Source organism: Piliocolobus tephrosceles, chromosome 5 (assembly GCF_002776525.5).
Source record: "Piliocolobus tephrosceles isolate RC106 chromosome 5, ASM277652v3, whole genome shotgun sequence".
NCBI lineage: Eukaryota > Metazoa > Chordata > Mammalia > Primates > Cercopithecidae > Piliocolobus > Piliocolobus tephrosceles.
The window spans coordinates 153476201-153487076 of NC_045438.1; the positions used below are offsets into that span (position 1 = coordinate 153476201).

The 10876-nt window shown below is 48.1% G+C and overlaps 1 long non-coding RNA gene across 3 annotated transcripts in view; it reads left to right on the plus strand.

The window, feature by feature from the left end:
• LOC111525575 overlaps positions 1 to 10277 on the plus strand; it is a 13473-nt gene extending 3196 nt beyond the window's left edge. The window contains exons 2-4 of one of the 3 annotated variants that reach the window (XR_002726153.2): positions 3752 to 3934; positions 5442 to 5649; positions 6148 to 7796. This is a non-coding gene — a long non-coding RNA (uncharacterized LOC111525575). Of the gene's footprint in view, positions 1 to 3751; positions 3935 to 5441; positions 5650 to 6147; positions 7797 to 8815 lie in introns of those variants that run through there. The other 2 variants (XR_003309767.1, XR_002726154.2) reach the window with 2 other exon arrangements.
• Positions 10278 to 10876: the final 599 nt, after the last annotated feature.

Sequence of the window (10876 nt, forward strand, 5' to 3'; positions counted from 1 at the left end):
AATAGAATCTTTCGGCCTGCACAGTGGCTCGTGCTTGTAATCCCAGCACTTTGGGAGGCTGAGACGGGCAGGTCACCTGAGGCCGGGAGTTCGAGACCAGCCTGACCAACATGGAGAAACCCCATCTCTACTAAAAATACAAAATTAGCCAGGTGTGGTGGCGCATGCCTGTAATCCCAGCTACTTGTGAGGCTCAGGCAGAATCACTTGAACCTGGGAGGTGGAGGTTGCAGTGAGCTGAGATTTTGCCATTACACTCTAGCCTGGGCAATAAGAGCAAAACTCCATCTCAAAAGGAAAATAGATAAAAATAAAAAATAAAAATAGAACCTTTCCTAAGAGGAGGAGCTGAGAGGGAAGAGAGAGGACAGTGGGTGTCTGTGTATGGACATAGGTGGTGTGAGGGTAGGGGGATGGCCACCCTGACCTATGACTGGCCCTTTGTCCAGCTCCCCTGGCCCCTTGTGCTTGGTAACTCTCTCTGGAGCCGTCCTCTGGTCACCAACTTGCTGGCTTTGCCAGTTCCTTCACTCCATAACCCTCTGGCCCATCTGACATCAGGAACAACTGCAAAGCATTATTGTGCTTTGGGTTTTTACATAAATATGGAATGAAATATGGAGACCTTTACAGTTTGTGTAATTTCCTTCCTGTCGCCAAAGCAAAGTGTTACGAACAGTAAGTCATTTTGCAGTTGCTGCAGCTGCTACTGAATATAGATTGGAAAAATGATTTGCTTGAGCAAAGTGGTGATCAGATAAATCCCATAAATTCATCTCTTAAAAAACTGTGTTTGTGGCCAGGCGTGGTGGCTCCTGCCTGTAATTGCAGCACTCAGGAAGCTGAGGGTAGAGAATCGCTTGAGACCAGGAGTTCAAGACCAGCCTGGGCAACATGATGAGACCCCCATTGGTAAAAAAATAAACAATTAAAAAATTAAAACTAAAAATTAGCCAGGCGTGCTGGTGCATGCTTGTGGTCTTCACTATTTGGGAGGGTGAGGTGGGAGGATTGCTTGAGCACAGACATTCAAGGCTGCAGTGAGCTATGATCACACGTCTGCACTTCAGGCCAGACTTTCAAGACAAGCCTAAGCGGCATGGCAAGACCATGTCTCTACCTAAACAAATAAATAAATAAGTTAGAGAAAGAGAGGGCTGCTGCCTTGTTCTTTGAGGTCGTGAAGTCAGGAGACTACGGCTCCATTTGGAAGGAGCTTGTCAGTTTCTAATCACCAACTGAAGAGAACCGTTGGAATAATAAGAATTTTGAAGGTGTTCAGTTCTTTAGCATCTGATAAAACCCCTCCCCTTTCCATGATCTCACTTAATCCTCGCACACAGCCCTGTGGGGTGCGTAGGGTACAGTAGGGGTTATGTTATCTTCAGTTAATAAATAAAGAGAACAGGAGATAACCTACAACTGTACAGCTGATAAGATGAGGGCATATCTTGCAATTTCTAAAGCTACACAGAAGCCTATGCTTTTTGGATGAGTATATGTGGTCCAGCTGAATTTTAGGTGATAGTCACTACTTTGAACAAAAGCAAGGGAGGCTGGGCTTGGTGGCTAACACCTGTAATCCTAGTACATTGGGAGACCAAGATGGGAGAATTGCTTGAGCCCAGGAGTTTGAGATCAGCTTGGGCAACAAAGTGAGACTTCATCTCTACAAAAAAATGCAAAAATTAACTGCTCGTGGTGGTGCATGCTTGTGGTTCTAGATACTTGGAAGGCTGAGATGGGGAGGAGCTTAGGAGGTGAAGCCTCAGGTGATCTGCCGGTCTCAGCCTCCCAAAGTGCTGGGATTATAGACATGAGCCACCGGGCCCGCCGAAAGATTCTACTTTTATTTATTTCTTTATTTAGAGACAGTCTCACTCTGTCCCCCAGGCTGGAATGCAATGGCGCGATCTCAGCTCGCTGCAACCTCTGCCTCCTGGTTTCAAGCGATTCTCCTGCCTCAGTTGCTGGGAGCTCAGGAGGTGAAGGCGGCAGTGAGCCATGTTTGCACCACTGCACTTCAGCCTGGGTGACAAAGCAAGACCCTGTCTACCAAAAAAAAAAAAAAAAAGGCAGGGAAAGACAGTTGCCATTTATTTTGTGTTCATTTTGTGTCAGGACAGGGTGGGGTGGCTTACATTTGTTATCTCATTTAAACAAGACTTAAGAACACCAGAACCCAAAACAAACAAGAAAAGCATTCTCCAGGGCTGGCTTTTAACAAAACACTAAAGGAGCACAGTTGGTTCTGGTGGCCTGGGGTTCCCTTTGAATAAATTCCTCTGGGCTGGTTCCTCCTCTCTCTGGCTGTCTCCCGCTTGCTCCCGGGAGGTAAATGCTCCATTCTTTCATTTTATTTATTTTTTTTTTTGAGATGGAGTCTCACTCTGTTGCCCAGGCTGGAGTGCTGTGGCATGATCTAGGTTCACTTCAACCTCGACCTCCTGGGTTCAAGCAATTCTTTTTTTTTTTTTTTTTGGAGACGGAGTCTCGCTCTGTCGCCCAGGCTGGAGTGCAGTGGCCGGATCTCAGCTCACTGCAAGCTCCGCCTCCTGGGTTTACGCCATTCTCCTGCCTCAGCCTCCCGAGTAGCTGGGACTACAGGCACCCGCCACCTCGCCCGGCTAGTTTTTTGTATTTTTTAGTAGAGACGGGGTTTCACCGTGTTAGCCAGGATGGTCTCGATCTCCTGACCTCGTGATCCACCCGTCTCGACCTCCCAAAGTGCTGGGATTACAGGCTTGAGCCACCGCGCCCGGCGGATTCAAGCAATTCTTCTGCCTCCCCAGTAGCTGGGATTACAGACATGTACTATCACGCCTGGCTAATTTTTGTATTTTGAGTGGAGATGGGGATTTCACCATGTTGGCCAGGCTGGTCTTGAACTCCTGACCTCAAGTGATCCACTTGCCTCGGCCTCCCAAAGTGCTGAGATTACAGGCGTGAGCCACTGTGCTCGGTCAGATGCTCCATTCTTGCTGCAGTTATTGTGTCAGGGCTGGGGCAAGGATCTAAGTCAGTCATTGCACATGCCCTGCAGCCTGTGTCTGTCTCCCAGGCTTTTGTAGCCCGGCGGACATGGATCTCTGTTACTGCAGCCACTCAAATGTCATGGGTCATTGTCCTTGAAGGTTCACCGGGACCACTGGTCCCCTGAGCAATCTCCACTAGGTATTTCTTTTTCCTTTTTTTTTTTTTTTTTTGAGATGGTTTTGCTCTTGTTGACAGGCTGGAGTGCAATGGTGTGATCTCGGTTCACCGCAACCTCCGCCTCCCGGGTTTAAGCGATTCTCCTGCCTCAGCCTCCCAAGTAGCTGGGGTTACAAGCATGTGCCACCATGCCAGGCTAATTTTGTATTTTTAGTAGAGATGGGGTGTCTCCATGTTGGTCAGGCTCATCTCGAACTCCTGACCTCAGGTGATCCACCTGCCTCGGCCTCCCAAAGTGCTAGGATTACAGGCGTGAGCCACCACACCCGGTCCTCCTTTAGGTATTTCTAAGAAGGCTCATTCTTGTCCTCCAGGCACCACCCACAAGCCTGTCTTTACTCAGTGACAGCTCTGCCTTGTTGCCAGTGAGGTGCCAAGGCCCCCGGGTGTCCACGCTTTCCCGCTGTCTGTGGAGAAGGTGAAGGTAGATACCTGGCCTCCTTCACACTCTATCCTGTTGGAGGGTGCCCAGTCTGGGCAGCTAGTGCCCCTGTGTTTCTTAGAATTTCAGCAAAATACCTTTCTCGGCTTCTTACAGAACTCCTGGTCTCCTTGGGGCACGCTTACAAGTGCTGAGCTCTTGCGAGGAGGAACTCGAGATACAAAATACGCTTCGCACACGCACTCCTGAGCGGCCACAGGCACACGCAGGAGTCAAACCCAGCCGCCTCTCTGACAGTCATGGGCCAAGCTCAAAGTCCGGGCTGCTTCTCTGCTCAAGGTGCGTTGCGTTCTTTCACTATAACAGCCCACGAAGGGAGTGCCTGTTATTTATCACCCCACTTCCCCCCACTTCTATACTAAAATGTGAGTGACTGATAAAAAGAAGTCAGCAATTGTTGATTATCAACATTATGTCAGCCACTGTGCTGGAAGCTCAATGTATGTTATCTCCTTTTAAGCCCAGGACAACTCTGACACAGCACAATGTAAGTCCGTGGGGTTGGAGGTCAGTAAGAAACAGAGTGCATATTGCCCAGTGTAAGTGACTTTACCTTTCTGCGCCTGAGTCCCTCATTTATAAAATGAGGCAGTTAGATCGGATGTTTTAACGATTCCTTTCTGACTCTAAAATTCATTTCTGTTGCCTTTCTTACAAATATTTGCATCCTAACAAAATTCAAAGTGTCAAGCCCCAAAAAGATGGAGCACTGATTATAGAAATGCATACAGATTTATATCTGTATGTCAGCGGGTTAGTATTCTGAGGCAGGAGTTGTTTAAAACAATCAGTGAAGGTTGTTTTTATTTTTTATTTTTATTTTTGGAGACAGAGTCTTGCTCTATCCCCCAGGCTGGAGTGCAGCGGCACTATCTGGGCTCACTGCAACCTCCGCCTCCCAGGTTCAAGCAATTGTCCTTCCTCAGCCTCCCGAGTAGCTGGGATTACAGGCACCTGCCACCATGCCCAGCTTTTTTTGTTTGTTTGTTTGTTTTTTTTTTTTTTTTGAGACACAGTCTCATTCTGTCACTCAGGCTGGAGTGCAGTGACGCGATCTCAGCTCACTGCAACCTCTGCCTCCTGGGGTCAAGCAATTCTCCTGCCTCAGCCTCCCGAGTAGCTGGGATTACAGGCATCCAGCACCATTCCTGGCTAATTTTTGTATTTTCAGTAGAGACGGGGTTTCATCATGTTGGCCAGGCTAGTCTCAAACTCCTGACCTCAGGTGATCCGCCTGCCTCAGCCTCCCGAAGTGCTGACATTACAGGCATGAGCCACCAAGCCTGGCAGGTTGTTTTTTAAATTTCAAGTAGGCTCACGCCTGTAACCCCAGCACTTTGGGAGGCTGAGGTGGGAAGATCACTTGAGCCCAGGAGTTCTAGAGAAGCCTGGGCAACATGGTAAAACCTCGTCTCTACAAAAAATTCAAAAATTATCCAGGTGTGATGGCACGTACCTGTTGTCCCAGCTACCCAGGAGGCTGAAACAGGAGGATCGCTTGGGCCTGGGAGGTCAAGGGTACTAGTGAGCAGAGATAGTACCATGCACTCCAGCCTGAGTGACAGAGCAAGACCCTGTCTTAAAATAAATAAAATAAAATAAAAAAATTAAATTTCAAGTAACAGAATCTCACTTCAGTCTGGCTTAGAGAATTAAGGGTCATTACTGGTTCCTTTCTGACAGGTCCACAGCTGATGTGGGCTTCAGGCAGGGCTCTGTGTGTCTACAATTTACAGATTGCCCCCACCCCCCTCCACTGCCTGTGATTCACCTTTGTTTTCAGCAGGCTTCCTTCCTCTGCGAGATTGTCGCCTGCAGCAACCGGGTCTTACCCTGAAAGGGGAGAAAGCGCTGCTCTCCATAATCATCCAACAGTTTGTACTTTGACACTGATTGGCTCATCCCTGAACTACTCTAAGCAAATACTACGAGTTAATTGGTTTGGGTCTAGATTATTGTCCATACATCAACCAATTACTGTGGCAGAGGAGGAGGTAACTTTAAATTGATTGATATATGCCAATTAGGGTCTATCCCTCAGAGCTAGGATAGATTTATTCCTACTCAAGGCTTAATGAGGGGTCAGGCGCGGTGGCTCATGCATGTAATACAGCACTTTGGAAGGCCCGAGGTGGGTGGATCATTTGAGGTCAGGAGTTCGAGACCAGCCTGGCCAACATGACAAAACCCCGTCTCTACTAAAAATACAAAAATTAGCTGGGCGTAGTGGCATGCCCCTGTAGTCCCAGCTACTTGAGAGGCTGAGGCAGGAGAATTGCTTGAACTGAGGAGGCGGAGCTTGCAATAAGCTGAGATCATGCCACTGCACTCTAGCCTGGGTGACAGGGTCTCAACAAACAAAAAGAGACTGAATGAAGAAATTCTGGGTAGTGTATCCATCAGGACAGAATAGGTTATGCTGCAGTAATAAACAAATTCAACATGTCGTAGTTTAAAACCATATAGACACTTTTAGCTCATCTTTGATGCAGGTCAACAGGAAAGCTCAGTTCATGGTGTCACTCCGGGAACCAGGCTGCCAGAGGTTCCATCTCAATATAAGCTTTCACTATTACTGCACAGCAGGGGAAGAAAGCTGGAGAGGCCATCAGTCAAATGTTTCTACCTGGAAATGACACACGTGAGTTCTGCCCACATTTCATTGGTGCAAGCAAGTGAGATGCCATGCCCAACTTTAAGCAGAGCAGAAAATCAGACCTCCTGCATGCCTGGAAGGAGAGGGGAGCTGTATCAGTGACCAGCAATGATGTCTGACACAGCAAGAATGGCTGCCAATCAGCAAATACTCATGGCCATGCTTCTGAAATCATTACAAGAGAATGGAGTGGCTCTGGTGAACTGGAAAGACCACTATCTCTGAGTCAGAACGTCTAGGGTGGAGTGTGATTGAAATTTACTAGCTATGAATCTCTAGGCAAGGAATCTTTTTAAAAAATATTTTTTTTTTGCGATGGTGTCTCACTATGTTGCCCAGGTTGGATTCGAACTCCTGTACTCAAGTGATCTTCCCCTACCTCCAGGGTAAGTGCTGGGTCCTCTGCCCTCCTGGACAACCTGAGGATGCCTCTGTCTCTTAGCAGCTCTGACCCTGTGTGCAGTTTTCCCTTATGGTTTTGCTGGAGAAAGGCTTTTGCTAAGCCTCACTGGGATGTGATGAGGGCTAATTAGATAATGCCTGGGAAGCCCTTGGAGCTCCTTCGAGATGGGCTCTCTCTCTATGTATTATTAATAGTGGTAGAGCACAGTGTTTCCAAACCGAGGACTGTGTGGGGAAAGAAGGGCAGAATAGGGCTGCAGAGGAGACGTGGCCACAGGAGTCCATTTTTGGAGAAGGCTGTCAGCCTTCAGTCTCATCCTGTGATCTGGGAGGCTGGGGTAAAGGACAGGGACCGCCATTAAGAAGTGGAAATGTGGGTGTCCCCTCACAGACTGTATGTGCATGAGCAACATGAGTGGGCAAAGGACGGTTCCTGCTAAACCTGTCTGTGGCACTGATGTGGGAGCCGAGAAGAGACATCAGTTAGGCTGAGTCCCAGCTGGGCTGTGCCCTCCCAGGCTTTTTCCAATCAGGGGAACTGTGCTGGCTTTTAGGACTACTTCCTGGACTGGCCAGCATTACCCCCAAGAGAACTCTCTGCTAACTAGCCAGCTTTTGTTTTCTAAGGGAGGAGGGCAAATGACCACCCTGACTAACCCTCTCCACCTGTGTGAAGGTTGTTTGAGACGTGCCTTATGCAGATTTCAGTATCAAATGGCCTAGTCATTAGAGGACTAATTTGGGGATGTCTAATCCTGTGGGAACAGTTGGGTCTCTCCTCCCATTGTCTCCTGTCACTGGAGGATGTAGCTGGTAGACCTGGCACCTCTGTCCCTGTTGACTGCCCTGTATCTCCTTGGGTGGGTGGGTGGCTGTCCCCCAAAAGATATGTTGAAGTCTGTTATGAACCAAATGTTTGCATCCCTCCAAAATTTCTATATTGAAGCCTTAACCCCCAGTGTGATGTCATTTGGAGGTGGGGCCTTTGGGAGATAATTAGGCTTAGATGAGGTCATAAGGGTGGGGCCCTCATGCTGGGAGCAGTGCCCTTGTTTTTTGTTGTGTTTTGAGATGGAGTCTTATTCTGTCACCCAGGCTGGAATGCAGTGGTAAGATCTCAGCTCATTGTAAACTCCTCCTCCCGGGTCCAAGTGATTCTCCTGCCTCAGCCTCCCGAGTAACTGGGATTACAGGTGACTGCCACCACGCCTGGCTAATTTTTACATTTTTAATAGAGATGGGATTTCACCATGTTGGCCAGGCTGGTCTTGAACTCCTGACCTCAGGTAATCCTTCCACCTCGGCCTCCCAAAGTGCTGGGATTACAGGTGTGAGCCACTGTGCCCAGCCAGAACAGTGCCCTTGTAAGAAGAGACGTTTGAGTACTCTCTCTCATGCTTTCTTGCTCTCTCTGAAATTGACCCTGCTGACACCTTGATCTTGGGCTTCCCAGCCTCCAGAACTGTGAGAAATAAAACTTCTGTTGTTTAAACCACCTAGCCTATGGTATTTTGTTATGGCAGCCTGAGCAGACTAAGACATAGTCTTGACCCCCAGTAACTCAGAATGTGACCTTGTTTGGAACTAGGGTTGTTGCAGATGTAATTAGGTAAGATGAAGTCATACTAATGTGGATGGGTCCCCTAGTCCAATGCAACTGGTGTCCTTATAAGAAGAGACATGGGAAGGGATGGGCACAGAGGGAAGACAATGTGAAGACACACAGGGAGAAGGCCATGTGACAACAGAGACAGCTGGGAGCCACGTGTCAAAAGTGAGCACAGTGAAGGATGGCCAGCAATACCAGGAGGCAAGGGAAAGGCATGGAGCAGCCACTCCCCTGGTCCATGACCTATTAGGAACTAGGCCACACAGCAGGAGGTGAGTGGCAGGCAGTGGAGTGAAGCTTCATCTGTATTTACAGCCGCTCCCCATGGCCCATGTTACCGCCTGAGCTCTGCCTCCTGTCAGATCAGCGGCAGCATTGGATACTCTATGAGTGTGAACCCTATTGTGAATGGTGCATGCGAGGGGTGTCGGTTGCGTGTTCCTTGTAAGAATCTAATGTCTGATGACCTGTCACTGTCTCTCATCACCCCTAGATGGGACCATCTAGTTGCAGGAAAACAAGCTCAGGGCTCCCACTGATTCTACATTATGGTGAGTCATATAATTATTTCATTATATATTATATTACAATGTAATAATAATAGAAATAACGTGCACAATAAATGTAATGTGCTTGAATCGTCCTGAAACCACCCCCACCTTCCATCCGTGGAAAAATTGTCTTCCACAAAACTGGTCGCTGGTGCCAAAAAGGTTGGGGACCGTTGGCTCAGAGCCTTCAGAATGCGAGGAGCCCTGCCGACACCTTGATTTTTGACTTCTTGTCTTCAGAACTGTAATAGAATGATTTCCTATGGCTTTAAAGCACCCAGTTTTGGTACTTTGTTACAGCAGCCCTAGGAAGCTGGCACTCCGGGGTCTGAGGCTTTTTCATTGCCCTTTCGATCAGCCGGCAAACACCTCCATTGATGTAGAAAGCCAGCCAAGCCGTGTAGGCCTCGGCTCTCTTTGTTTCCCTGTTTCGGGAAGTCTGTGCACTTGGGCTCCCAGGTTCTCCCATTGAAGCCAGGCCTTCTGCTGCCAAGTTCTCAGACAAAAATGTTCAAAGACACAAAAGAGCTTAGAAACCCGGCGGCTCCAGAGCCGTAGGAAAGCACAGCCATCTTCCTGTTTCGGGAAAGGGTAAGTGTTTCTGGATATCAAAAATCACGAGTTGTTATTTTCCCTCGTATATCATCAGGTGACATTTTATTATGGGACACCCAAACTTATCACAGGTTAGTCCGATAAATCAGCATGGGGACACGGGCAGGTTTGGTATGAGTTAGTGAAAATCTCAGCACACTGGATGGCCTGGCAGGCTCTCGCAGGAAAACACCTTTGCTGTGCCTGTCAGCCACCCTCAGGCCTTGAAAAGATGGACATTAGAAAGTCACTAGTGTCCCCCTGCCCCTGTCCCCCAATAATTCCAAATCACAGGGCCTAAAGTGGGTATATTTTAGGCACATAAACCTCAGCTTCTCTTTGTCATGTGTATGAACAAACCCAATAAAATATATCATGTTACCAAAGCCAGTGTACCATGTTATTTAAACTAGTAATTAAGAGTCTTAAAGCTGGCTTTTCTACAGTTCCTGAACCATCAGCGTCCCCTGGCCGGTTCCAGGCAGAGAAAGCACAGTGAGGAAATGTGGACCACAGACACCTGGCGCTTATCTTAGGGTAGTTAGATCATCTTTCAGAATAAGCAGAAACTTTCAGCGACCTCAAGTCCAGACTCAGCCTCTAGAAGGCCTACTCAAAATAGCGCCTGAGGCTTTGCCTGTGGGGAATGCCCTCCCCTACTGGCATCCTCCCATTGCCGGGAGGGGCTGGTACCATTAACCCGGGAAATAAAGCTTTCTTTGTCAGCGAGCTGCCCAGTTGACTCAGACCAACCAAGGGTTTCTGCTTCCCTGTGTACTTACATTGAAAAGATGTATAGAGATTGGGTGCGGTAGCTCATGCCGGTAATCCTAGCACTTTAGGAGGCTGAGGTGGGCAGATCACCTGAGGTCAAGAGTTCAAGACCAGCCTGGCCAACATGGTGAAACCTCGCCTCCACTAAAAACACAAAAATCAGCCAGGCATGGTGGTGCGCGCCTGTAATCATAGCTACTCTGCGCGCCTGTAATCATAGCTACTCTGGAGGCTGAGGCAGGAGAATTGCTGGAACCTGGGAGGCAGAGGCTGCAGTGAGCTGAGATCATGCCACTGCACTCTAGCCTAGGCAACAGAGTGAGACTCCATCTCAAAAAAAAAAAAAAAAAGGAAAAAGAAAGATAAAAACTTGTGTGTGAGTAATGTTTCAATTTGGGTTACTTCTGAAGGCAAAATGGTGCTAAAGATAGGGCTTCTGGCTATTAAAAATGTTCTCAGGGGCTGGGCATGGTAGCTCATGCCTGTAATCCTCCTAGCACTCTGGGAAGCCAACCCAAACCAGGAGAATTACCCAGTTGGCCGGGGGATGAAATTATGAACTTGACTTTGGGTAGCCTGCTTTGGGACATTGTGTTTTTTTTTTTTCATGAATTATCTCAGTTAACCCTCACAAG